The sequence below is a fragment of the Drosophila miranda genome (assembly GCF_003369915.1).
Source record: "Drosophila miranda strain MSH22 chromosome Y unlocalized genomic scaffold, D.miranda_PacBio2.1 Contig_Y1_pilon, whole genome shotgun sequence".
Lineage (NCBI taxonomy): Eukaryota > Metazoa > Arthropoda > Insecta > Diptera > Drosophilidae > Drosophila > Drosophila miranda.
Genome location: NW_022881603.1, coordinates 14,650,075 through 14,677,476, shown reverse-complemented (window position 1 = coordinate 14,677,476; position 27,402 = coordinate 14,650,075). Strand labels below are relative to the sequence as shown.

Here is a 27,402-nt window from a genome sequence, read left to right as displayed (position 1 = left end):
ACTTAAAACCTAAAAAAAAAAAAAAAAAAAAAAATGTTTCGCGTGGGACTTAAAAAATCTGCCACATTGGAGAACATAGATAAATTAGAGACTTCCCATCCAGACTATCAATTCTTCGTGAAGTTGACTTTTCCACAATATCGATGCAATTCTCCCGACTGCACATTTTGCATTTCATGAAGAAATTAAATCCGGCCGTGTTCCGGGTATCCTGCTGCACTCGCTTCGATTCGGTTATGTCGTGCCATTTGTCGGACATTTGCAGCAACTGCGGCGAGCAGTCAGTCAGCAGTCAGGCATTTCAGTATATCGCCAGACGTTTCGGCGAGCGGTAATGGCACGAACGAAGCGGATAAAATCCCGGACCGGAGAACAGGCCGCCAATAGCGTTCAAAGTAATTGGCGCCTCAATCACTGAAGGGTGAATCATTAATAGAAACTAGAAAACACCTGTCAAGTGCAATAATAGCGGGTCGTGGTGTGGCAAGCAGACAAATGTGAAGTGAAACAATTATTTTTGGAAGTTCGTAAGTGCATCGTTAAATAGACGCCGCACCGATTAGATAATAGGAGAGTCCCATTATCAACTGGCACAGACCCTGGACGCTTAGTCAATGCACCTAAACGCTTGGCAAATGTTCCTACAAACTCAATGAATTTATGAGGCATGGGCGAATTTTAATGGTAGTTGCACTTCCACCTAACCCAAAACCCATACGGATCCAGACTACGTGCTGGGCAATTCCCCCATGGCTCATCCATAATGCATCTGAGAATCTCCATTTATAGTCAGCACGCATCAATCACTTAGCGCTGGCCTGCGGCAGCTACTCCCCGATGCACTCTACACTTTTGTTTACCGCTGTGTGGCATGCAACAATTCATCTCAATTGGCCACGATTGGATTGCATGCATTCACAGAAATATGTACTTGATGTTCGTCTCAAGACGCTGAAACCATTCATTGATCATGAAGTATTCCTGTAATTAATAAGTTGCTGAGATGCCACACCATCACACACGTCTGCCACAGCCAGGGGTCTCGACTTAACGATACCCAGTAGTCAGATGCTTTTAGGGAGTTTCGGAGCTCAGGGTAATCTTTTTGAACACAACGAATTGCTTTACTTTTAGATGATAACGACAAATACATTGGCTATGCCCACCGATTAACAAATGTTACTGAATGACTTGTGGACAGACATCGGTAACAGACATTAGATAAGCTTACACAAAGGTACAGCATATATACTAATTAAAAAGTATTCACCAAATAATTCCCTTGAACCCTTGTTTCCGGTCAAAATAAATATTCTATAAATACATACATACGTACATATGTGTGTATCTTCCAAGATTCCATTCACACAAAAACACCAAACGCTCCCCATATGTCTATCAACTAATCTTCAATATATGTACTTCGTATCCCATGACTCTGGAGCAGCGGTTAAGTGACTTATTGAACACGTACCAAGATTCCTACGGCAGATACCACTTGGGTAAAGGATAAAATGTCCCCTTCAGCGGCCGGAGCACCGACAGACCTATTGGACTTTGATGAAATACTCACTCAAATTGGGGAGTTCGGACGCTATCAGCGGTGGTTCAGCTGGGACCCTCTGCAGCTGGGACAATGCACGGCCGAGAACTTCACACAGGAGGAGGAGCGTTCGTGTACGGCACCCAGGAGCGAACCATTGTGCAGGAGTGGCAGCTGACGTGCCAGGAGAATGCCTGGAAGCTGGCCTTTGTGGGAACCACGCACTTTGCGGGACTGGTGATCGGTACTGCGTTGTTCGGTTACCTGGCCGATCGGTGAGTGTGATCAACGAAACATAGTGTAAGGAAGCGATCCTGGGCTGGGGTACATATCTCAGTCTACTCCAGGGTCGAAATTACAGCAATATTTATAATTTGCCGGGACTCCGTATTTCGGACCGACGATGGGGGACGGGGCCGCAGTCCGCGGACGGGAGCGATCGTAGCATGGGACGGGGCAGTTGGTTTCACCGAGAACACTCCGGTTATCGCCGAATAGCGCCTTTAGGGCCCCACCGAACTCAGAATCAATACGGAGGTCTTTACTATGCGATAATACCGACAGGTGTCGCCGAGAGTACGTAGGCTACCGCCGGACAGTACTTACGGGACCCCGCCGGCCTGAGAGTTACTACGAAGCGGAAAGGGGGACTATGCTATGCGGGAATACCGACAAGTATCGCCGAGAGTACCAAGGCTATCGCCGGACGGTACTTACGGGACCCTGTCGGCCTAAGAATTACTACCGACAAGTATCGCCGGGAGTACCTAGGCTATCGCCGGACGGTACTTACTAAGAATTACTACGAAATCGACGAGCATCACCGAGAGTGCCTAGGCAATCGCCGGATAGCACGGGAGACTGTCGAACTAAGAATTAATACGGGGGTCAGGGATATCGACAGGCATCGCCGAGAGTGCTTAGGCAATCGCTGGATAGCACTTACGGGACACCGCCGAACTAAGAATTACTACGGGGGTCGGGGATATCGACAGGCATCGCCGAGAATGCCTAGGCAATCGCCGGATAGCACTTACGGGACGCTGTCGAACTAAGAATTACTACGAGGGTCGGGGATACCGGCAAGCATCGCCGAGAGTGCCTAGGCAATCGCCGGATAGCACTTACGGACACCGCCGAACTAAGAATTACTACGAGTACGAGAATACCAGCGCGTATCGCCGAGAGCGCTTAGGCAATCGCCGGATAGCACTCACGGGACACTATCGGGCTAAACATTACTGCGAAAGTCTTTATCATACAGGGCAGGTATCGCCGAGAGGGTTTAGGCAATCGCCGGACAGCCCCTTCGGGACCCAGGGAACTACGGGGATCAGGCGAGACACCAACAGGAGTCACCGGGGGCGCTTAGACGATCGTCGGATAGCGGCCTCGGGACCCTGCGGGTCACAAACTACGGGATGGGATCATGCGGAGGGAACGCCGACAGGTATCACCGGGAACGCCTAGGCAATCGCCGGACAGCGGCCTCAGGATCCGGTCGGGCTACGAACTACTGGATGGAATCACACAGACTCGGGCAAGAGGCGGGAGGAAGGGCAGGGAAGATGAAGCCTCGGGCCTGCAGGTTCCCTAGTGTATAGATTGTTGGTGGTCGTGCTATGTTTCTGTTATACTACATTTCACTTTATTCTTTCTGGGTTCCCTACCTATCGCACCGCTCAGCAGCCCGTATGCACGTCCAGAGACTCGCTTACCCCTGAACTCCCACGCTTGTATTCGTCGAAAGCCTCCCCTTCCCCGTGGGTACGGCGTAGATGCAGGATCTCCTCTGTGTCACGGATCGCGTTGGCGTGGATCTGGTCCGCCACGTGTCTTACTTTTCGTACGCCACTCGAATTTTATCCGCAAACACGTCCGACTCCTACGACTGCTTCCAAACGACCTTTTTCTACTTCCACGTTTTCCCAGCTCAGAGCCGGCGTTCTGCTGGCTCTCCGATACAGCGTCAGCGTGGGCGGCTAGCGTCGTCATCTTCCGCGGCGGCAGAGGGCTGGCGCCGTCGTTCGGCGTCTACGCTGCGCCGGTGACTTTCGTCTCTCTGTCTCGCTGCTGGCGCGTCGTTACTTCGCTTTAGTTTTCCGCGTCTCTCTTCTGCCGTTGCTGCTGTGGGCTTACCGTTCCAGCGCTTCGTTGCTGCCTCGACGCTGGCGGCTTATCTTTTCGGCGCTTCTCGTCTTCGCTGTCGCTGAATTGATGCTGTTGGCTACCGTTACGGCTCTTGGTGTATTTCTCTCTCTCTTTGGCTTCCGCTGCGTTGTTGTTGTCGGGTTTTGTTTCTTGGTGTATTCCTCCCCGTTTTGGCGTCGGTGCCGTTAGGTTTCGGTTCTCGGTGTATTCACGCCGTTGCTGCGTCGATGCCGTTGGTTTTCGGTCCTCGGTGTATTCCTCTCTCGTTTTGGCTGCTGCTGCGTCGTTGTTGTTGGGTTTTTGCTCTCTCGGTGCATTCGCGCCGTTGCTGCGTCGATGCCGTTGGTTTTCGGTCCTCGGTGTATTCCTCTCTCGTTTTGGCTGCTGCTGCGTCGTTGTTGTTGGGTTTTGGTTCTGAAAAGCCAGTGGCGTCCGCCGTGATCGCGACTTGCCCTCCCTTTAAAGAAGATAATAAGCTACGTGGGGCTTAGAGCCCCCTCGGGCCGTATAATATATAAAATTAATGTCATGTAGCCTTCGTGGCCTTCCCCTCCTTAACCTAAAACGGAAAAGTCAATAAAGAAAAGTCAAAAATCTTAATTCTAATAACGTAATCTCGGCTCCCTCCAATGGGAAAATGACGGCGGACTGATGGGTGGAAAAAATGTGGGTGGAGCGTACGCTCCCTCACACCCCCTCCATACTTCGGGGGTGCCGAAGAGTGACGGTGACGGCCCGGCTGCGGGTAATCTTTATGCGGAAGCAAGTGCCGTCATGGACCTCCAGTCGTCGGACTCCCAGTCGGTAGGCGCGATCGCGTAAGAATACGGTGATGTTGGATATGAGGTCCCGGGGCAACTGTCGACCTGGCGCGTTGGTCCGCCATTCGGGAGGAACCTCTGCCCATTCCGGGTCGTCCTGCACCGCGGCTACCGTAGGGTGGAGTCGGAGGATCTGCAGCAGGTCGGCCATCTCGCCATACTCCAGCGGGAGGCTCTGTTCGGAGTCGAAGTCAACGACTCCCTCATCGGGACGTGGGGGGGGGAGTCCGGCGTGGGCGGCTACGCGGGGGGGCGGGACGTCATCTGACCCCGACGGGTTGGCTGGTGCCCACTGCTGGTTCGCCTGGGGCGCGAAGCCCAGGCTCATGAGGGACCCGGAATCGGACCCTCCGTCGTCGCGTTGGGGTCCTACTTCCCCCTGTATCGCTTGCGTGGGACACGTCGGAGTAGTGTGGTCCGGCACCGTCCCCGGATTCGTCCTCGTGGTGTACTGCTGGAGGGGTGGCTGCCCGACCTTGGCCGGCCAGGTTCCACTCGGCCCAAAGGGGCGAGTCCCATTCGTTCCCGCGAGCCAGTGGGTGTCGGTTCCCTTCGTCCTGCAGCGTGGACGCCAGGCTTTGAGCGTCGCGTATTATTGTCTCGTGCTCGTCGGTGTCCGTTGTCGTCGTCGATGGCAGCCCCATAACTCCCGAACCAACGGCGATTCAGGGCGGCGACGTCGTGATTGGGCGCCGAGCGGACACCTGCGGTTGCGAAGCGGCCATCGGGCTCTACTTCCTCTTCGGCGTCGGTCCCCGGGTCCTGGGTTTGTCGGTCGATCCCTCCTTGGATGGCTGCCGCGCGCTGGCCCCATGGCATCCTGTCCGGTTGTCGAAGTGTCGCCTCTCCGACCCGCCTCAGCTGGGCTTGACGGGAGGCGGATGGCCCATTGGGGTCGCCGAACCAGCCGCGAGTCCGGTGTGTCGTTGGTTCATCGGCAGGTGCCGGGACTTCAGGCTGCTGGTCTCCGCTATGGTGTCCCGTCGTATCACCATTTGCCCCTAGGGGCCGAGCTTGCCTTCCGTCTCTTAGACGCTTCATGTCTTCAGTCGATTCTAGGGAGAAAATGTCTGTCGGTTAGAACCTGCCTGTCTTAACTAGATGTATTAATACCCTCCCCCTATCCTGCTTGAGCGGTGCGAGTAAGAAGATGTTTACATTGGGTGTAGTACTTATCTAATCCCATAAGGGGATGTATACGTAGCTTACGGTTTCGTGGGTCGCGCCCCTTACGGGGCGAGGACGTTACAGTAGCGCGCTATCGCGAGTGGCCCTTGCGAAGTCGGCAGGTCATTCGGGTCTCACCAGTGTCGTCGGGTTCTCCTCGGGGTGGTCCACTCCGTGGAACGCCTTTAAGTCGGCTAAACTCGCTGTTTTCCTTCGTTTGCCTTGTTGACTCTGTAGTCGAACTACGTTGGGAGATAAGAATCGGGTTACCTTGTACGGCCCGTCGTACTTGGGGGCCAATTTTGCCGCGAAACCGTCGGCGGCTTTGGATAAGTGATGCTGCCGAAGGAGGACTAGGGTTCCTAGTTCGGGTCGCCACTCGCGCTGTCGGAGGTCGTATGTTCTCTTCTGCTCTTGGGATGCCCGTTGGGTGTTCTCCCGTACGACCTTGAACACTTCCTGCAGTCGTGTCGCCTTCTCGTGGGCAGGCTCTGGTTCATTTCCTAATCCTGGGGTCACTTCGTCGTACAAGGCTCCTGGTAGCCTTGGTTCTCGTCCGAGTACCAAAAAGGCCGGGCTGAAGCCCGTGGTGTCCGACGTGCTGCTCTTTATGGCCAAGCTTATCTCGGGGAGGAGATCGTCCCAGGTCCGTTGGTCCCCGTCGACGTATTGTGCAATCATTGTCTTGATGGTCCGGTTTGCCCTCTCCGTCGGGTTTTGCTGAGGGGTATACGGCGCGGTGTGCTCGAGTTCCATTCCCGCCACCTCGCGAAATTTCCGGAAGGACCGACTGGTGAATTGTGTTCCGTTGTCGCACACAAACTTCCACGGGACCGCGAATCGGCAGAGTATCCTCTCTCGGAACGCCTTCTCCAAGTGGGCGGTTGTGGCTTTCCGGAGTGGCACAAGTTCTACCCATTTGCAGAATGAGTCGAAGAACACGAGGAGCATCGTGTTGCCAACGAAGTCCGCGCAAAGGATGTCGAACGGGCCCTTCGCCTGTCGCGTATACATGTGACCTGCGGGTTTGTTCTGGCTCACCTTAAATTTGTGATGTACCTATTTCAGGCTGAGGTAAGCTCAGTCCCGTCCAGGGGTCAATCCACAAGAAATTTGTAGAAATGTGATGGAACCTTAAGGACGGTGTCAGGGGGGCGGCCTGTCGCAGAGAGGTGGATCAGGGCTAGAATGGGCGTCGCTCGTCGTGTGTGCGAAACGACTGTATGGACTCGGGGCGGGGCGGCGTCGGTGCCTCGGCTAATTGGGGTGAACTTACGCAATCGGGTGTTTTTACCTTAATAATTTGACACTTTATTGTATTTCTTAGCGGTTTAAATGAACTTATTTTAAATTGGGCGCCGATGTCTTCTGGTGAGTTCCGGGTACCGCGTCTGTACTCCGGGTCGAGTCTCTGCGTAAGTTTTGGTACCCCGACCGTACTGTGAGCCGGGTTTCTGCGTAAGTCGTTCTTTGGTTCTCGTCGCCGTCTTTTTATAGGCCCGTATTGCTGGGTCGGCGGGTTGACAAATGCGCTTCCGCGTCGGGGCGCAATTTGCCGTTCTTGGTGATCGTTGCAGATTTTGGCGGCGCCGACTTTCCTCCGTCGATGAACCCGGAAGGCCGCACTCGGCCGATGGCTTGGCTTGGAGTGGGGGAAAGCTCGCGTGACCTGATGTCTTTGGTCATCGTTCTGGAGTTGGCGCGTGTTGATCGGTGGTTGCGTGCGGAGGGGGCGCTGGTTGTGGGGTGCGGTGCGATGCGCTCATTATAGCTCGGGGGACGGATTGTATCGAAACCTTTTAGGTTCGTTACACTCTCCCCTTTCTTCCCCGGCGAGAGTTACAAGGACTCGCGGGTCGGGCTCTTGTGGTTTCTTCTGTGATCTGCGTTGGGGTTTCCTCGTTCTCTTCGCTTCGTCAGCGGATTTGTGGGGCGCGTGGTCGTGAGCGTTACGTTACTTCTCTCGCTGGCGTCAGCGCTGTTCGATTAATTGGTGGTCGCGCGGTTCGTTGCGCTTGCATTCTCGGCGGTATTATGCCATCGGGCTCGTTTTTGCCGGTGCTGTCTTTTGGCCGGGCGTCTTGGGTTTCGCTGACTCAGTGTCGCCGTGGTTGGGGCGCCGGGTTGAGGTCTCGTTACTTTCTTCGTGGATGTCAGCATTCTCGAGTAGGTCAGTGGGTTCTTCGGACTCGTGATCGTGGAACTCTCTCAGGTCGTTGATATTTGCGGTTTTGTGTTTCCGGCTTTCGCAGTGTTGTAATTTGGCAATGTTTGGTGATGGAAAACTCTTGACCCGGTAGGGGCCGTCGAACTTCGGGGCTAGCTTTGCCGCAAAGCCCTCGGCGGCGTTTGAGAGGTGGTGTTGGCGTAGTAGTACCAACGATCCGACGGCGGGGCGCTATAGTCGCCGGCGGAGGTTGTAATGTCTCCCTCGTTCTTGACTGGCTCTCTGGATGTTGTTCCGGACGATGGCGAATACTTCTTTCAGCCTCGTCGCTTTGCTGGTGGCCGGCTCTGGCGTACTTCCTGTCCCGGGCGTGACTTCGTCGTAGAGGGCGCCGGGGAGTCGGGGCTCTCTTCCTTGCAGGAGGAAGGCGGGGCTGAATCCGGTCGTCTCGGAGACGCTGGAGTTGATCGCCAATGTCATCTCGGGTAGGAGCTCGTCCCATGTGTTCTGGTGGTCGTCGACGAACTGGGCGATCATCGTTTTCACAGTCCGATTGGCTCTCTCCGTCGCGTTTCCTGGGGGCAATATGGGGCTGTGTGTTGCAGCTCCACGCCTAAGCTTCGCATGAATGTTCTAAACGATCGGCTGGTGAACTGGGTTCCGTTGTCGCAGACGAATAGCTTCGGTACGCCGAAGCTGCTCAGTATTCGTTCTCTGAAGGCTCGTTCGAGTTTCGCTGTTGTCGCTTTCTTGAGGGGTACCAGTTTGACCCACTTGGAGAAAGTGTCGAAGAATACCAGTAAGATGGTGTTCCCGTGCTTGGACCGTGGTAATGGTCCGACGAAGTCGGCACACAGGGTGGCGAAGGGTTCTTCGGCTTTACGTGTGAGCATCATGCCCACGGCCTTGCGCTGCGTGGCTTTGAACTTCTGACAGCTTACGCAGCCCTGCACGTACCGTCGCACGTCTCTGTGTAGTCCTGGCGAGTAGTATCGTTGTGTTGTCCTCAGGATTGTTTTTCGGACGCCAAGGTGTCCTGCCGTTGGTTCGTCGTGGCTTTCGCGGAGTACTCTCGTCCGGCCGCTTTTGGGCACGCATAGTTTCCACGGTATGTGGTCGTCGTCGTCGGCTCCGTGTCCTAGATATCGGTATAGCTGCCCATTTTCGTACGTGTAGTCTGGGTACTTCTGGGGTTCGTCTTGGACTTGTTGGATCCTTTGTTTAAGCCAGGTGCATGGTGTGTCGGCTTCCTCAATGCGGGAGAGGGTCTCCAGTGGTTGTCTTGATAGTGCGTCTGCGACTACGTTCTGGTATTGGTATTGCTGTAGTTCGAGCGCCCATCTTGCTACTCTACCGTAAGGGCTCTCGAGGGTATTCAGCCACTTTAGTGCGAGATGATCGGTTATGACGTCGAATCGGTAACCTTCGAGATAGCATCGCAGTTTTCGGATCGCCCAGATGACGGCGAGGCATTCCTTGTCGGTGGCCGAGTAGTTTTCTTCTGCCTTGTTGAGGCGTCGACTGACGTATGCAATGACCCGCTCTTTCCCTTCGATCTCTTGGGTGAGGACCGCGCCTAATCCAAGGTTGCTTGCGTCCGTCTGCAGGGAAAATTTGACGTTAAAGTCTGGGCAGGCGAGTACCGGTGCGGTGGTGAGCAGTGTTTTCAGCTCGTCGAAGGCGTCTTGTTGTTCTTGGCCCCATGTCCATGCTTTCCTTTTCTTCAGCAGCAGTGACATTGGTTGGACTACGGTGGCAAAGTTTGGGACAAATCTGCGGTACCACCCGGCCATGCCTACGCATTGTCGTAACTCCTTCAGGTTGGTCGACGGCCTCAGATCCTTTACGGCTGCGATTTTGTCGGGGTCCGTGTGGATACCATCTTCGCTGATCACGTGGCCCTGGTATTTTATCCGGCGCTGGAAGAAGGCGCACTTGTCCGTGTTGACCCGCAGGTTTGCTTCTTCTTTTACGTTGTTCAGGTGTTCCTGGAAGCTTTTCCCGACGATGACGATGTCGTCGAGATATGCGAACGCGAATGGTTCCATGTCTGCACCGATAACGGCGTCGAGGGTCCGTTGAAACGTGGCTCCCGCGGAGTGTAAACCGAAAAGCATTACTTTCCATTGGTATAATCCTCGGCTGGGTACCGTGAATGCCGTGGCTTCCCGGCTGTCGCGGGCCATTGGTATCTGCCAATATCCGTTTTTCAGGTCGAGGTTCGTGATGAAGTGGGCATTTCGGAGTCGCTCTAGTATGTAGTTGATCCTGGGTAGCGGGTACGCGTCCGGGATGGAACGCTCGTTTAGCTGCCGATAATCTACACACATGCGCCATCTCCCGTCCTTTTTGCGGACCAGGACGATTGGCGCGCTGTGGGGGCTCCGGGATGGTTCGATTAGGTCCTCAGCTATCAGTTGGTCGACCTGTTCATTGATGATCCGCCGCATGGCTGGATTTTTCGGGACGTACCGTTGTTTTATGGGTCGGTTGTCCCTCATGACGATGGTGTGTTCCGTCGGATCCGTCGTCCCTCGGAGGCCCGCGAGTGTTGGCAGTTCTTCGTCTAGGAATTTCCGTATTTTCGGCGCGATGTCGGGAGGCCATGGGTCGGAGATTCGTTCCGAATCGTCCTCGGGTGGGACGTCGATTCCTGGGTCGCAAGTGCGGTCGGGGTTCTCGGGGAGGATTGTTGTGTTGAATGCGCTTGGTGGTTCGACTTCGCGAGTGTGTTCGCTTATGCTGGCGACGATGGCGGGTGCCTCAATCATGAGTAGGGGGCTCGTGTGTGTCCTGGGGGGTGCTCGCGCGACGTTGTACTCTGCGTGACGTACGAACGGGCGGGTCTCGGTGGGGACCGACGGCTAGTTTGGGCGGTGAGGTTCACCGACATGGCTCCGGTCGTGGTGCTGGGCCGCATGCCGGCGCCGTACGAGGTGTTGCCCGGGAGGCGTTCCATGATGTCGGGGACGATCGATGGCGCGTCGGCTCCAGGTGCGTCGGGGTTCCGATGGGTGCTTCGTGTGGCAGCGATCGCCTTTCCCGGTTCCTGCCTGAGAGGACGCGGTAGTAGCGGGTCGGTCGGTGTCGTAGGGGTCGTTTTCGCGTCGAGGGCGGTGTCGACGCGTTCGTGGGCCGGGGTGGCGGTCGGAGGTGGTACCTCGAGCGCCTGGCTGCTGCGTGGCGGCTGTCGTTGCTGGGGCCGGGTTGTCTTCTGGAGGGGCGCCCTGGGTTCTTTTCCCTTCGTTGGTGGAACCGCGTCGGTGCCCTCGGGAGACCGACTCGCTTTCTTCGTGGCTTTGCTTAGTTTTGGTTTTCTCGGAGTGGGCCTGGGGCTAGTGTGCTTCGTCGTGGCCGTGGGTTCTGTGTTCCTTGTTCCTTGTGTTCTTGTCTCGTGTCGTGGCGGGGAATTCATTGGCGGCGAAAGTCTCGAGTTCGTGGGTCCGGGGGCGTGTACTTGGCTGGCGGTGATAATCGGCGTGTTTGGGATGGGGCGTTGGGAGCCTTGGAGCCGGAGGCGTGTGGCGCCACATTGTATTGTGGTTTCAATGGCGCACAGGAAATCCACACCTATGATGGCTTGCTCTACCATATTGGGTAGTACCAAGAGTGGCATTTGTATCTCTTGTTCGTCTAGTTTGACGCGCGCTAGCAAGATCTGAGCTATCTCGCGAGCCGAGCCGTCTGCTAGGCGTATCGGGACGCATGCGGCTCGCAGGTCGTTGTCGCAGCCGAGTTTGCGGGCGAGGTCGGCGTTGATGAAGCTTCGGGACGCCCCGGTGTCGACCGTGGCTTCCGCGCGCCGTCCTCCGATGGTCACTCTCGCCATTATCAGGCCGTCGTGTACTTGTAGCGGGTTTCTTAGTTGGTTGTCTGAGGAAGCGTCGTGCCCGGCTGTTCCCGCGTCAGCTGGGGACGGGAGTCGTTTCCCGACGGGTCCCGGCGGCAACAGCCCAAGGTGCGCGTTCCGCGCCTGCCGCATTCCCAACAGAAGAGGATCGATGGGTTGATGCAGTCGCGAGAAACATGTTCAGCTTCTCCGCAGCGTCGACAGGCTGCGCGTGGGTTGGCGATGGGGGTGGTGATCATTCTATGTGCCGTTTCCTGTGCTGGAGCGCCGACCTGGTGCGGCTTCCTTGCGGGTTCCGAGGTGTTCCAGTGAGGCTTTCGGAATTGGGCCCGATTCGTCCCGCTTTCGTTTTGTTGTGTCGTTGGCCGCGTGTACCTGGGTGGTTGTCGAGGGGGGATGAGGGTCGCTGGTACGTTTCGTTCCTGGATACTCTCGAACTCTGTGGCCAACCTTGTTAATTGCCTGACCCAGGCGTCGTGTTCGAGGGGCCCGGCGACTAGTTCGGCGAAATTTCTCCGCAAATCTTCCACGTTACCCTCGCGGCTGAATCCAAATTCCTCCGCGAAGGACTCCAGCTCCTCTCGGCGGCGTTTGTGTATCCAGCCGGTACTCACCCCTGGGTTGGCGACGAATTCTCCAGGGTTATACCCACTGGGCTGTTCCTCTGTATGGGATTCCATCGCTTCGATTGTTACTCTAGTTGGCTGTTTCGCTGGGCTTGCGCTTTTCCTTCACTAGGGCACTGTGTCGAGCTTCGCGGCCGACGCTTCGAATTTCTTCTCGGGGTGACGGCACTGTTCCCGTTTCTCTGTCGCTGTGTCGCGCTTTCGTCTGCTCGTTGCGCAACTCTTGCCGTTGGTATTGTGCGAGGTCGCGGTTTTCGTTGAGAAGTTTTCTTTTGTTCTCTTCTTTGACGTTCCCTCGGGTCCCTGCTCGGGCGCCACTTGTGATGTACCTATTTCAGGCTGAGGTAAGCTCAGTCCCGTCCAGGGGTCAATCCACAAGAAATTTGTAGAAATGTGATGGAACCTTAAGGACGGCGTCAGGGGGGCGGCCTGTCGTAGAGAGGTGGATCAGGGCTAGAATGGGCGTCGCTCGTCGTGTGTGCGAAACGACTGTATGGACTCGGGGCGGGGCGGCGTCGGTGCCTCGGCTAATTGGGGTGAACTTACGCAATCGGGTGTTTTTACCTTAATAATTTGACACTTTATTGTATTTCTTAGCGGTTTAAATGAACTTATTTTAAATTGGGCGCCGATGTCTTCTGGTGAGTTCCGGGTACCGCGTCTGTACTCCGGGTCGAGTCTCTGCGTAAGTTTTGGTACCCCGAACGTACTGTGAGCCGGGTTTCTGCGTAAGTCGTTCTTTGGTTCTCGTCGCCGTCTTTTTATAGGCCCGTATTGCTGGGTCGGCGGGTTGACAAATGCGCTTCCGCGTCGGGGCGCACTTTGCCGTTCTTGGTGATCGTTGCAGATTTTGGCGGCGCCGACTTTCCTCCGTCGATGAACCCGGAAGGCCGCACTCGGCCGATGGCTTGGCTTGGAGTTAGGGAAAGCTCGCGTGACCTGATGTCTTTGGTCATCGTTCTGGAGTTGGCGCGAGTTGATCGGCGGTTGCTTGCGGAGGGGGCGCTGGTTGTGGGGTGCGGTGCGATGCGCTCATTATAGGTCGGGGGACGGATTGTATCGAAACCTTTTAGGTTCGTTACAAATTTTTGGCAGCTTTCGCAATGTTTCACGTATCGGGCCACGTCTCTGTAGAGTCCTGGCCAGTAATATCGTTGGGTTACCCGAGTGGTAGTCTTCCGTATTCCTAGGTGTCCGGCGGTCGGATGATCGTGGCATTCTTCTAACACTCGTCTACGATGGCCACTGGTGACGCATAACTTCCACTGGTGAGATTCTTCCTCGATTGGTCGGTGTCCAGGCTGCCGGTAGATCTGTCCGTTCTCGATTATAAATTCTCTGCATTCCTCAGGTCGTGACTGGATACGTTTGAGCAACCTTTGTATCCAGGGGCAGGTGGGCAGGTCTTCTAGCGCTCGCTGTATGGTGTCGATAGGTTGCCGGGAAAGAGCGTCTGCTACGATGTTTTGGCTTCCGCGTCGGTAAAGCACGTGAAAGCGATACTGTTGGAGTTCCAGCGCCCAACGGGCGATGCGACCGGTTGGATTATTGATCGAGTTTAACCACTTCAATGCGAGATGGTCGGTGATGACGTCGAAGTGGTAGCCCTCCAGGTAGCATCGTAATTTCCTGATGGCCCAGACGATGGCTAAGCACTCCTTTTCCGTGGCTGAGTAGTTCTCTTCTGCTTTCAAGAGCCTTCGACTGGCGTAGGCTATGCCCCTCTCCTCTCCACTGATCTGTTGCGTCAGGACCGCCCCTAGACCGTAGTCGCTTGCGTCAGTTTGTAGAGCGAACCTCTCCGCGAAATCCGGGCAGGCTAAGACGGGTGCTTGGGTTAACTTCTCCTTCAACTCCTCGAAAGCGGCCTGCTGTTCGTCACTCCAGATCCACCTTTTCTCCTTCTTCAGGAGGCTAGTCATTGGTTGTACAATCGTCGCGAAGTTTGGGACAAACCTCCTAGGCAGCGTCGAAGCTCCTTTATTGAACTGGGTGGGGCCAACTTCCGGACGGCGACGATCTTATCTGGGTCGGTGTGTATACCCTGCTCACTAATGACATGTCCCAGGTATACGATGCTTTTCTTGAAGAAGCTGCATTTCTTTTGGTTCAATCTTAGATTTGCTTCCCGTAGTCTCCTGAACACCTCTCGCAGATGGTCGACGTGTTCCTCCAACGCCGCTCCGATGACAATAATGTCATCAAGGTAAGCGAATGCGTTGGGTTCCATCTGTGGTCCGATGACGCTGTCCAAGGCTCGCTGGAACGTGGCCGATGCTGAGTGCAGTCCGAACGGCATCACCTTCCAATGGAAGAGTCCTCTGCCCGGAACGGTGAAGGCGGTACATTCTCGGCACCCCTCGGCCATAGGGATCTGCCAATACCCGTTCTTGAGGTCCAAAGTCGAGATGTAACGTGCGTTACGGAGCCTCTCGATGATGTGGTTGATCCTGGGCAGCGGGTAGGCGTCGGGTATTGATTGCGCGTTGAGTTGTCGGTAGACGCACATCCGCATCTCGCCTGTCTTCTTTCCCACCAGTACGATGGGAGCGCTGTGTGGGCTTTTTGAAGCTTCGATTCGCCCGTCTTGCAGCAACTCGTCGACCTGAGCATTGATGATTTTCTGCATTGCCGGATTTTTGGGGAAGTACCTCTGCTTTATCGGCTTGTCGTCCTTCAGAGTGATGGTATGCTCAGCTATGTGAGACACGCCCTCCAATCCCTCGAACTTAGCCAATTCTTGTTTCAAAAACTCGGCTACCCACGGCGGAAGGGGCGGTTCGGTGATGGGGGCTGTCGGTGGCGAGCTTTCTTCGAGCAGGGCACATGTTATGATGGCGAGGTTCACGGTTATAGGGTCCGTCGAGTCTGATCTTCGAAAAGGGTTGCGTTGTCGATCGGCCGCGGCATCGGCTAACGGGGCGAGTTGATAATTCGTTGGGGGGTGAGGTGCGAGTTGGTCTACCTTGACCCGCTCATGTCCTTCGGGGCCGTGGTCTTCCAGGCGTAGCGGGTCGTAGTGTAGAGCGATGCTGGTTTCCCGTGGGGTCGTTCGCTCTGATTGAGCCGCACTGCTGGGCATTTCTGATTTGGCTCGCGTCGATCGTGTTATATTTTTAGCGCCGCCGGGTCCGTCTCGGTCGGGGCTTAGATGCGTTGTCCTTGTATTGCTGCTGGGTCTGGCGTGGTCAAGGCTTCGATGCGTTGTCCTTGTATTGCTGCTGAGTCTGGCGTGGTCGAAACTTAGAAACGTTGTCCTGATGTTACTGCTGGTTCTGGCGTGGTCGTGGCTTAGCTCCGTTGTCTTGGTAGGGATACTCTGGGTGGTTTTCGAGGCAGACGGTCTGGCCCTGGGTGTGTCCAGCGGTGTCGCAGTCGTCTCCGTCGAATCCTCGTTGCTCTGGGTGTTCTTCGAGGCGGACGGACTGGCCCTGGGTGTGTCCAGCGGTGTCGCAGTCGTCTCCGTCGAATCTTCGTTGCTTTGGCTGTTCTTCGAGGCGGACGGACTGGCCCTGGGTGTGTCCAGCGGTGTCGCAGTCGTCTCCGTCGAATCTTCGTTGCTTTGGGTGTTCTTCGAGGCGGAAGGACTGGCCCTGGGTGTGTCCAGCGGTGTCGCAGTCGTCTCCGTCGAATCTTCGTTGCTTTGGGTGTTCTTCGAGGCGGACGGACTGGCCCTGGGTGTGTCCAGCGGTGTCGCAGTCGTCTCCGTCGAATCTTCGTTGCTCTGGGTGTTCTTCGAGGCGGACGGACTGGCCCTGGGTGAGTCCAGCGGTGTCGCAGTCGTCCCCGTCGAATCTTCGTTGATGGTTCTGGCGTGGTCGTATCGAATTGTGGGTCGGGTACGGGTGGCGTTGCTGTGTCTGGCGTGTTCGAGATCCTGGTGCGTTGTCATGGTTACGTTGATGGGTCTGGAGTGGTTGGGATTCTGGTGCGTTGGCACTGGTACATTGCTGGGTCTGGCGTGGTCGAGATTCTGGTGCGTTGTCATGGTTACGTTGATGGGTCTGGCGTGGTTGGGATTCCGGTGCGTTGTCACTGGTACATTGCTGGGTCTGGCGTGGTCGGGATGCAGCGGATGCAGTCGCGGGACTTTCGTCACTAAAAGTAACCATGCGGGGCCGATTCGAGGATGATGTGGGGATCGGGTTGGTTTCCCGGATCGCCCGCTGGGTTAACTGCAAGTTCGCTCGTCCGCATTGTATTATGGCCTGGACGCCGCAAAGGAAATCGAGCCCCAGTATGATGTCGTCCACTACCATGGGTAGGACTAATAGAATCAACCGCGTTTCCTGTAGATCCAGACGCACCTTGACCGAAACTGCTTGCGTCACCTCCTTTGCTGTACCATCCGCCAGGCGGACGGTAGTCCTTATATTCCGTGCGTTCCCTCCGGTACTTACTTCATGAGCTGTGAGCGGTACTCCTTCGATGGTTACTAGCGCGGCGATCCTGCCTCCTTCCAAACTTAAGGGATGAGTTACTCCTAGGGGCCCTGGAGGTATGTCTCCGATCGGATCCCTGACGAGCGGAGACTCGGCCCGTTTCCCGACTCGGATAGCCTACAGCAGTCGATCGTCCGGATGCCGCGACGGCCACACTCCCAACAGAATAGCACTCGCCGTATCCTGCATGAACTGCTGAAATGACCTTCCTCCCCGCAATTACGGCAGGCCCGGCGTGTGTTCACCGGCCGGTCTCCATCCTGGGTCACTACGCGGCTTGCCGTCTCGGCGCTCCGGGAGGGCCCGGTGTCGTCTGGAGGAGCATGCTGTGGGGTGGATAATCCGGGTCCTTCGTTAGCTGGGTGGGTTTGTTCGCGGTCCCGCGTTTTCTCGTACGCTACTATCAATTGGGTCAGTTCTCGCAACGTCTCGAACTCATGTCTACGGGTGAACAGTTGGTATTCCGGCCGAAGGTTCTCGTAGATCCTGTCCAGCTCCCTGTCTGGAGTATACTGAGCTCGTTGCATCATGAGTCGGAGGTCGATCAAATGGTCCTGAAAGGCTTCTCGGGGTCGTTGCCGACGGGAGCGGATCGTATCTTCCAAGCGCTGAAAGTATCGCGGGGGTAGGAAGAACTCCAAGAATTCCTTCCGGAACTCGGTCCATGGCTTGCCTTGCATCTGGAACGTCCTAAACCATCCTTCTGCCTTGCCAGTTAGTAGCCCGGAGATGGCTCGCGGCAGTTGTGCTGGGCTTCCGCCATATGAGTCGACCCTTTCTTCCAACCGTTCGATGAAAGCCAGCGCATCCGAGTGTCCGTCGAACTTCAGACCCCAATTGCGGAGTTTATCGGCCAGGGCGGCGAAGGAAATTTCTTCCCTTCCGGATCGCGAAGTTCCGGCTTCCTCGCGGAGGTGGTGATTGTCACCATGTCGCCGGTCAGTCGTGGTTTCAAGCCGGCCAGAGTCGCCATGAGCTGCACGCGGGAACTCGGGAATTATGATAGATAGAGGCTGCTCCGCACAGATCCCTTCCTTCCGCTCTCGCTGACTCGGTCCCGGCGACGGTGACGTGTTCCTCGGGCTTCTCGGGCTGGGCGCGCTGTCGAAGACCATTCCGCGCGAAATAAAGGCCGAGATCCGGCTGCGCAGTTCGTCCCCTGTCCCGGTTTCACCGAGGCCGAATTCGGCGGCGATGGCCTGCAATTCGTCCTTGCGCCGATACGAAATCCACTGTACCCCCATGTCGAAGCACGGTGGTCGAACTGGCACTTCGAGGTCTTTCGCGTTTCCGACGGTAGTATCACGTATTAACCCTCCGGTAGAATCTTTTCTTAGGTCACGCACTGAATACCGGAGTCCTTGGGGCTAGTCACGGAAGCACGGCGTATGCACGGTTAACACGGTTGTCCAGTGGAGGCGTCCTTGCTGCTTGGGGTCCTGGTCGATAGTCCTTGCTATCGTTGTCCTTGGAATTGTCCTGACTGTTGATCCTGGCTAGGCCGGTCGATAGTCCTTGATGTCGTTGTCCTGGGGATTGTCCTTGTGGTTCTGGTCGTGCTGGGTTCGTGGATCTCGTCCCGTGTTGATGGCTGAACGCTGACTGATCACTTCGAAGGCCGAGCGTTTACTTTCGGCTATAGTTTTGTAGGCTGGGCTTTGAATGATCACGCTGAAGACCGGGCATCGAATGACTGCTCTGAAGACCGGGCGTTGACTGCTCGCGCTGAGGGTCGGGCATCGACTCTTCTCGCTGAGGGCCGGGCGTTGACTATCGGCTATTGTTTTGTAGGCCGGGCATTGAATGATCGCGCTGAAGACCGGGCATCGAATGACTGCTCTGAAGACCGGGCGTTGACTATTCTCGCTGAGGGCCTGAGTACGAAATATATAGCCGGGCTGGTTGGTCTTCGGGAGGATTCCGGCCTCTACCGCTCACGACTTGCTGCTCGCCGCGTACGTGTCGCTCTCTCTCTAGCGATTTCTGCCCAGCTTCGGCTCGGTTCTCTTTCTCTGCCGCCTCGCCGCGGAGCTCTCCTCCTCATGTGGGCGCAGCGGCCACGTGCTGACGCTATTGCTAGGGAGGTTAGGGAAGCCAGCCTCGGCTGTACGTGAATAATGGGCGACCTCACGTGCGGTTTTTTAACAGAGATATACAGCTATTCTTGTCCTAATGATTCCGACTGGCCATGCTTGCGCATGGTACAATCCCCAATTCCCCCTGCTACTCGTTTTTTTTATACCCGATACTCAAAATGAGTATTGGGGGAAATTAGATTTGTGGTAAAAGTGGATGTGTTTAACGTCCAGAAGGAATCGTTTCCGACCCCATAAAGTATATATATTCTTGATCAGCATCAATAGCCGAGTCGATTGAGCCCTGTCTGTCTGTCCGTCTGTCCGTCCGTCCGTCCGTCCGTCCGTCCCCTTCAGCGCCTAGTGCTCAAAGACTATAAGAGCTAGAGCAACGATGTTTTGGATCCAGACTTCTGTGATATGTCACTGCTACAAAAATATTTCAAAACTTCGCCCCGCCCACTTCCGCCCCCACAAAGGACGAAAATCTGTGGCATCCACATTTTTAAAGATACAATAAAACCAAAAACGCAGAATCGGTGAGGATGACCATATCTTCTACAGTGCAAAATCTGAACCAGATCGAATAATGATTATAGCCAGAATCAAGAAAATAATTTCATTCTTTCTCGCTCTGTCTCTCTCTAACACACAGGTTTCATGGTCGGTTTTGTCAATTGCAAAATATGAGGTCAAGGATCTCAGAACCTATAAGAGCAACCAAATTTGGTATCCACACTCCTGTGATTTCGGACCTTGACCGTTTCGTGTCCAAATTTCGCCACACCCCCTTCCGCCCCCGCAAAGGACGAAAATCTGGGGCATCCACAAATCTCAGAGACTATTAAGGCTAGAGTAACCAAATTTGGTATCCGCACTTCTGTTAGATCTCACTATAAAACGTATATCTCAGAATTTCGCCCCACCCCCTTCCGCCTCCACAAAGGACGAAAATCTGTTGCATCCACAATATTGCACATTCGAGAAAACTAAAAACGCAGAATCATAGATAATGATCATATCTATCAGATTGCTGAATCTGGATCAGATCAGATAATTTTTATAGCCAAAAGGAACAAATCAATTTGCACTGGCTACGCAGCCCCCGACGTCACGCTCAGACTGATTTTTTGTCTCTCTCGCACGCACTCTTTGTCGTGTCGTTTAATATTAGCGGCGTCTGCCGGAGGAGAGCCGTACTGACTTAGTATCGGGTATAACTGTAGAGTTGCGGTCTCCGCAGCAACTCACAACGTTCCCCCTCGTTTTTTTTATACCCGATACTCAAAATGAGTATTGGGGTATATTAGATTTGTGGTAAAAGTGGATGTGTGTAATTCCCAGAATGAATCGTTTCCGACCCCATAAAGTATATATATTCTTGATCAGCATCAATAGCCGAGTCGATTGAGCCCTGTCTGTCTGTCTGTCTGTCCGTCTGTCCGTCCGTCCGTCCGTCTGTCCGTCCGTCCCCTTCAGCGCCTAGTGCTCAAAGACTATAAGATCTAGAGCAACGATGTTTTGGATCCAGACTTCTGTGATATCACTGCTACAAAAATATTTCAAAACTTCGCCCCGCACACTTCCGCCCCCACAAAGGACGAAAATCTGTGGCATCCACATTTTTAAAGATACGATAAAACCAAAAACGCAGAATCGTAGAGGATGATTATATGTTCTAGAGTGTAAAATCTCAACCAGATCGTATAATTATTATAGCCAGAATCAAGAAAACAATTTCATTCTTTCTCGCTCTGTCTCTCTCTAACACACAGGTTTCATGGTCGTCTTTGCCAATTGCAAAATATGAGTTCAAGGATCTCAGAACCTATAAGAGCCAGAGCAACCAAATTTGGTATCCACACTCCTGTGATATCAGACCTTGACCGTTTCGTGTCCAAATTTCGCCACACCCCCTTCCGCCCCCGCAAAGGACGAAAATCTGGGGCATCCAAAAATCTCAGAGACTATTAATGATAGAGTAACCAAATATGGTATCCGCACTTCTGTTAGATCTCACTATAAAACGTATATCTCAGAATTTCGCCCCACCCTTTTCCGCCCCCACAAAGGACGAAAATCTGTTGCATCCACAATATTGAGGATACGAGAAAACTAAAAACGCAGAATCATAGATAATGACCATATCTATTAGATTGCTGAATCTGGATCAGATCAGATCATTTTGATAGCCAAAAGGAACAAATCAATTTGCACTGGCTACGCAGCCCCCGACGTCACGCTCAGACTGATTTTCTGTCTCTCTCGCACGCACTCCTTGTCGTGTCGTTTAATATTAGCGGCGTCTTCCGGAGGAGAGCCATACTGACTTAGTATCGGGTATAACTGTAGAGTTGCGGTCTCCGCAGCAACTCACAACGTTCCCCCTCGTTTTTTTTTTTTGATCGGATGTTCCACTTAACGCCCCAAAACATAACGGAATCCCGGAGTCCCTGCTCGGGCGCCATCTGTAAGGAAGCGATCCTGGGCTGGGGTACATATCTCAGTCTACTCCAGGGTCGAAATTACAGCAATATTTATAATTTGCCGGGACTCCGTATTTCGGACCGACGATGGGGGACGGGGCCGCAGTCCCGCGGACGGGAGCGATCGTAGCATGGGACGGGGCAGTTGGTTTCACCGAGAACACTCCGGTTATCGCCGAATAGCGCCTTCAGGGCCCCACCGAACCCAGAATCAATACGGAGGTCTTTACTATGCGATAATACCGACAGGTCTCGCCGAGAGTACCTAGGCTATCGCCGGACAGTACTTACGGGACCCCGCCGGCCTGAGAGCTACTACGAAGCGGAAAGGGGGACTATGCTATGGGGGAAATACTGACAAGTATCGCCGAGAGTACCTAGGCTATCGCCCGGACGGTACTTACGGGACCCTGTCGGCCTAAGAATTACTACGACGCGGAAAGGGGAACTTTGCTAATGCGGGAATACCGACAAGTATCGCCGAGAGTACCTAGGCTATCGCCGGACGGTACTTACGGGACCCTGTCGGCCTAAGAATTACTACGACGCGGAAAGGGGAACTTTGCTATGCGGAAATACCGACAATTATCGCCGAGAGTAACTAGGCTATCGCCGGACGGTACTTACGGGACCCTGTCGGCCTAAGAATTACTACGAGGGTCAGGGATATCGACGAGCATCACCGAGAGTGCCTAGGCAATCGCCGGATAGCACTTACGGAAGACTGTCGAACTAAGAATTACTACGGGGGTCAGGGATATCGACAGGCATCGCCGAGAGTGCCTAGGCAATCGCCGGATAGCACTTACGGGACACCGCCGAACTAAGAATTACTACGGGGGTCGGGGATATCGACAGGCATCGCCGAGAATGCCTAGGCAATCGCCGGTTAGCACTTACGGGACACCGTCGAACTAAGAATTACTACGAGTACGAGAATACCGACGCGTATCGCCGAGAGCGCTTAGGGAATCGCCGGATAGCACTCACGGACACTATCGGGCTAAACATTTACTGCGAAAGTCTTTATCATACAGGGCAGGTATCGCCGAGAGGGTTTAGGCAATCGCCGGACAGCCCCTTCGGGACCCAGGGAACTACGGGGATCAGGCGAGACACCAACAGGAGTCACTGGGGGCGCTTAGACGATCGTCGGATAGCGGCTTCGATCCTGCGGGGACACAAACTACGGGATGGATCATGCGGAAGGAACGCCGACAGGTATCACCGGGAACGCCTAGGCAATCGCCGGACAGCGGCCTCAGGATCCGGTCGGGCTACGAACTACTGGATGGAATCACACAGACTCGGGCAAGAGGCGGGAGGAAGGGCAGGGAAGATGAAGCCTCGGGCCTCCAGGTTCCCTAGTGTATAGATTGTTGGTGGTCGTGCTATGTTTCTGTCTATACTACATTTCACTTTATTCTTTCTGGATTCCCTACCTATCGCACCGCTCAACAGCCCCGTATGCACGTCCAGAGACTCGCTTACCCCTGAACTCCCACGATTGTATTCGTCGAAAGCCTCCTCTTCCCCGTGGGTACGGCGTAGATGCAGGATCTCCTCTGTGTCACGGATCGCGTTGGCGTGGATCTGGTCCGCCACGTGTCTTACTTTTCGTACGCCACTCGAATTTTTATCCGCAAACACGTCCCGACTCCTACGACTGCTTCCAAACGACCTTTTTCTACTTCCACGTTTTTCCCAGCTCAGAGCCGGCGTTCTGCTGGCTCTCCGATCCAGCGTCAGCGTGGGCGGCTAGCGTCGTCATTTTCCGCGGCGGCAGAGGGCTGGCGCCGTCGTTCGGCGTCTACGCTGCGCCGGTGACTTTCGTCTCTCTGTCTCGCTGCTGGCGCGTCGTTACTTCGCTTTAGTTTTCCGCGTCTCTCGTCTGCCGTTGCTGCTGTGGGCTTACCGTTCCAGCGCTTCGTTGCTGCGTCGACGCTGGCGGCTTATATTTTCGGCGCTTCTCGTCTTCGGCCGTCGCTGAATTGATGTTGTTTGGCTACCGTTTCGGCTCTTGGTGTATTTCTCTCTCTCTTTGGCTTCCGCTGCGTTGTTGTTGTCGGGTTTTGTTTCTTGGTGTATTCCTCCCCGTTTTGGCGTCGGTGCCGTTAGGTTTCGGTTCTCGGTGTATTCACGCCGTTGCTGCGTCGATGCCGTTGGTTTTCGGTCCTCGGTGTATTCACGCCGTTGCTGCGTCGATGCCGTTGGTTTTCGGTCCTCGGTGTATTCCTCTCTCGTTTTGGCTTCTGCTGCGTCGTTGTTGTTGGGTTTTTGCTCTCTCGGTGTATTCACGCCGTTGCTGCGTCGATGCCGTTGGTTTTCGGTCCTCGGTGTATTCCTCTCTCGTTTTGGCTGCTGCTGCGTCGTTGTTGTTGGGTTTTGGTTCTGAAAAGCCAGTGGCGTCCGCCGTGATCGCGACTTGCCCCCCCTTTAAAGAAGATAATAAGCTACGTGGGGCTTAGAGACCCCTCGGGCCGTATAATATATAAAATTAATGTCATGTAGCCTTCGTGGCCTTCCCCCTCCTTAACCTAAAACTGAAAAGTCAATAAAGCAAAGTCAAAAATCTTAATTCTAATAACGTAATCTCGGCTCACTCCAATGGGAAAATGACGGCGGACTGATGGGTGGAAAAAATGTGGGTGGAGCGTACGCTCCCTCACAATAGACCCATTCAGTATCCTCCGATTTGTCCCATTTCAGATTTGGACGCAAGCGCATATTCTTGTTCTGCATCGTGTTCATGGCTGTGACTGGAGTAGCGCAGGCCCTGGCCTGGGACTACATCAGTTTTCTGAGCTTTGCCTTGCTAAATGCCGTTGGCACCTCCGGCGTGTATCCGCTGGCTTTCATTATTGGCGTGGAGATGGTGGGGCCTAGGAAGCGCGAGATGTCCTTCATTGTGCTAAACTATTTCTATGCGGTGGGCGAGGCCCTGTTGGGGATGTCCGTGTTCATTCCCAATTGGCGGCACTTACAGCTTATACTGTCTCTACCACCGCTGATCTTTTTGGGATACTTTTGGATTGTGCCAGAGTCGGTAAGGTGGCTATTGGCTCGCAACCAGCGGGAGAAGGCTGGCGTGATTATTCGGAGAGCGGTGGAGGTCAATCGCCGGGATATTTCCATTGAGTTGCTGGCCAGTTTCAAGCAGCAGGAACTGGACATGGAAAGTACCGACTATGATCAGAAGGAGAAACAAGAAAATAACCAAATTTGGCTGGCCGTCAAGGAGGTTTTTGCTTCTCATGTTTTGATTATTATACCCGATACTCAAAATGAGTATATTAGTATTGTGTATATTGGGTATATTAGATTTGTGGTAAAAGTGGATGTGTGTAACGTCCAGAAGGAATCGTTTCCGACCCCATAAAGTATATATATTCTTGATCAGCATCAATAGCCGAGTCGATTGAGTCCTGTCTGTCTGTCCGTCCGTCCGTCTGTCCGTCCCCTTCAGCGCCTAGTGCTCAAAGACTATAAGAGCTAGAGCAACGTTGTTTTGGATCCAGACTTCTGTGATATGTCACTGCTACAAAAATATTTCAAAACTTCACCCCGCCCACTTCCGCCCCCACAAAGGACGAAAATCTGTGGAATCCACATTTTTAAAGATTTGGTTCCACACTCCTGTGATATCGGACCTTGACCGTTTCGTGTCCAAATTTCGCCACACCCCCTTCCGCCCCCGCAAAGGACGAAAATCTGGGGCATCCACAAATCTCAGAATCTATTAAGGCTAGAGTAACCAAATTTGGTATCCGCACTTCTGTTAGATCTCACTATAAAACGTATATCTCAGAATTTCGCCCCACCCCCTTCCGCCCCCACAAAGGACGAAAATCTGTTGCATCCACAATATTGCAGATTCGAGAAAACTAAAAACGCAGAATCATAGATAATGACCATATCTATCAGACTGCTGAATCTGGATCAGATCGGATCATTTTTATACCCAAAAGGAACAAATCAATTTGCACTGGCTACGCAGCGCCCGACGTCACGCTCAGACTGATTTTCTCTCTCTCTCGCACGCACTCTTTGTCGTGTCGCTTAATATTAGCGGCGTCTGCCGGAGGAGAGCCATACTGACTAAGTATCGGGTATAACTGTAGAGGTGCGGTGTCCGCAGCAACTCACAACGTTCCCCCTTGTTCGCTATGTGAACATGCTCTTCATTTGGGCCGTCAATGCCATCGTCTACTATGGACTCTCCCTGAACTCGACCAGCTTGAGTGGCAACAAGTATCTGAACTTTACCCTGGTCTGCCTTGTGGAAATCCCCGGCTACAGCTTGGCGTGGGTAAGTTCAGTACCAGTATCCATCAGAAATCGTACCAAATTTATGATCCATCTTTTCACAGCTGTGCCTGCGAAAACTAGGCCGCAAACTTGCTTTGTCTGGATCCCTGCTGCTCTGTTCGATCACCTGTGTGGCCAGCGGCTATATGACTATGCGTATGTGGTAGACTTAACAATTTAGACTTAAAACTAATTTTAATGCGAGCGCTTTCTGTGCATGCCTGCAAAGTACAAGTCCAGGGGACCCCAGCGGACTTCAAGCTGAGGGTAAATATTCGTGGAGTCGGGTCCATATCCATGTTTGGTTGCATACTGCTTTAGTCATAGTTTATGCGTGCTTTTTCTTAAATGCGAATAACGTTTCTTCTTTTATAATTCCATCTAAGGAGTCAACTGGTTGATTGTAACGCTCTTTCTCATTGGAAAGCTGGGCATCACGTCCTCGTTTGCCGTCATCTATACGTACACCGCGGAAATGATGCCAACGGTTTGTGAAGACCTTCAAATTGACTAATTTGATAGACTAGTTCACATGGTTGTAATCTTCCGCAGGTCATACGTAGTGGAGGCGTTGGTGTCATGTCCACCTTTGCTCGCTGTGGTGCCATGCTGGCTCCCTTTGTGCCGCTGCTGGTAGGTTATTTGTATATTCAATCGAACAGTTTTTGCCATCGTTTTCATCCACGCAGGGATCATACTACGAGCCCCTACCACTGCTGCGCTTTGGAGCCGCCTCGCTGATTGCTGGTCTCCTTTCGCTGCTGCTGCCGGAAACCTTTCACATGAAGCTGCCCGATACGGTAGGTTCCGTGGGCAGCCATACGTTGCTATATTTATATCTTACATTATTATATTGCAGGTAGAAGAGGCCATCGCTTTGGGAAAATAATAAAGGAAATTATTGTAGGAGCAAATCCTGCGAATATAATCTCTCAACAATTAGACTTAGATGATATTATTTTCTTGATGTTAGGACTGTACAATTAAACGTTTGCATACCTAGTAACAAGTGTCTCCAATCTTGTGCTTCTTAGGTATTAATCTCCAAAGAGACCCTCAAACAGTTGCGGATCGGCAATGTTGCCAAAACGATTCAACAATTTGTAGCGCCTTTTGGCATCACTCCGCAGGGTTATGGGCAAAATAAATCTCAGTTGGCTCATCGGTCTTCACCAAAGTCTCTACACGGCGGCCCAAGAAATCCACATAGGCAAGCTTCAGCATGTCCTGCTGCTCGTTGATGTAGATAAATCCAACGAGATTTGTCGCTGCAAAACTGGCTAGGGTTAGGGTTATCAGCCCACTAACCCCTATGGCGGCATAGATTCCCAGTGCATCCGTAGCGTGTCCGGACTGTTCGAGAGCAAAGGCAATGGGAGCTCCCGCAGCTGTAAGAACAGCCTGGTATATTTTTACCCTATTAAATGCAGCCACCAGGCGTATTGACGGCAGGCTGTAAATGGTCTGCCATTCGGAAAAGCCAGTTTCATCGAGAATCGGGTTTTTTTTTGGTTCAGTTCCAAGGCGGCGTTGATGCAACTGTTGTATCGCTGCAGGCACAGAGCTTGGCCATCTTACTCTAGTAATATGAGATCTGCACAGTTGTTGTAACACTTAATGTAATTAAATTTATCTCATATATTAACAAAACCTCGCTTTTCTTATGTAAAAAAAAACTTACTTGCGTTTGTTTTGAAAATATCATCAATCAGCTGTGTAGTAATCGATGACACATCCACCAACGGGCACATTGCCAGCTGATCCGC

At 53.6% G+C, this 27,402-nt stretch overlaps 2 pseudogenes; one reads left to right on the top strand and one right to left on the bottom strand.

Moving 5' to 3' along the window:
- Positions 1 to 1,410: 1,410 nt before the first annotated feature.
- LOC117189362 lies at positions 1,411 to 26,647 on the top strand (annotated as a pseudogene).
- Positions 26,576 to 27,402, bottom strand: LOC117189356 (annotated as a pseudogene).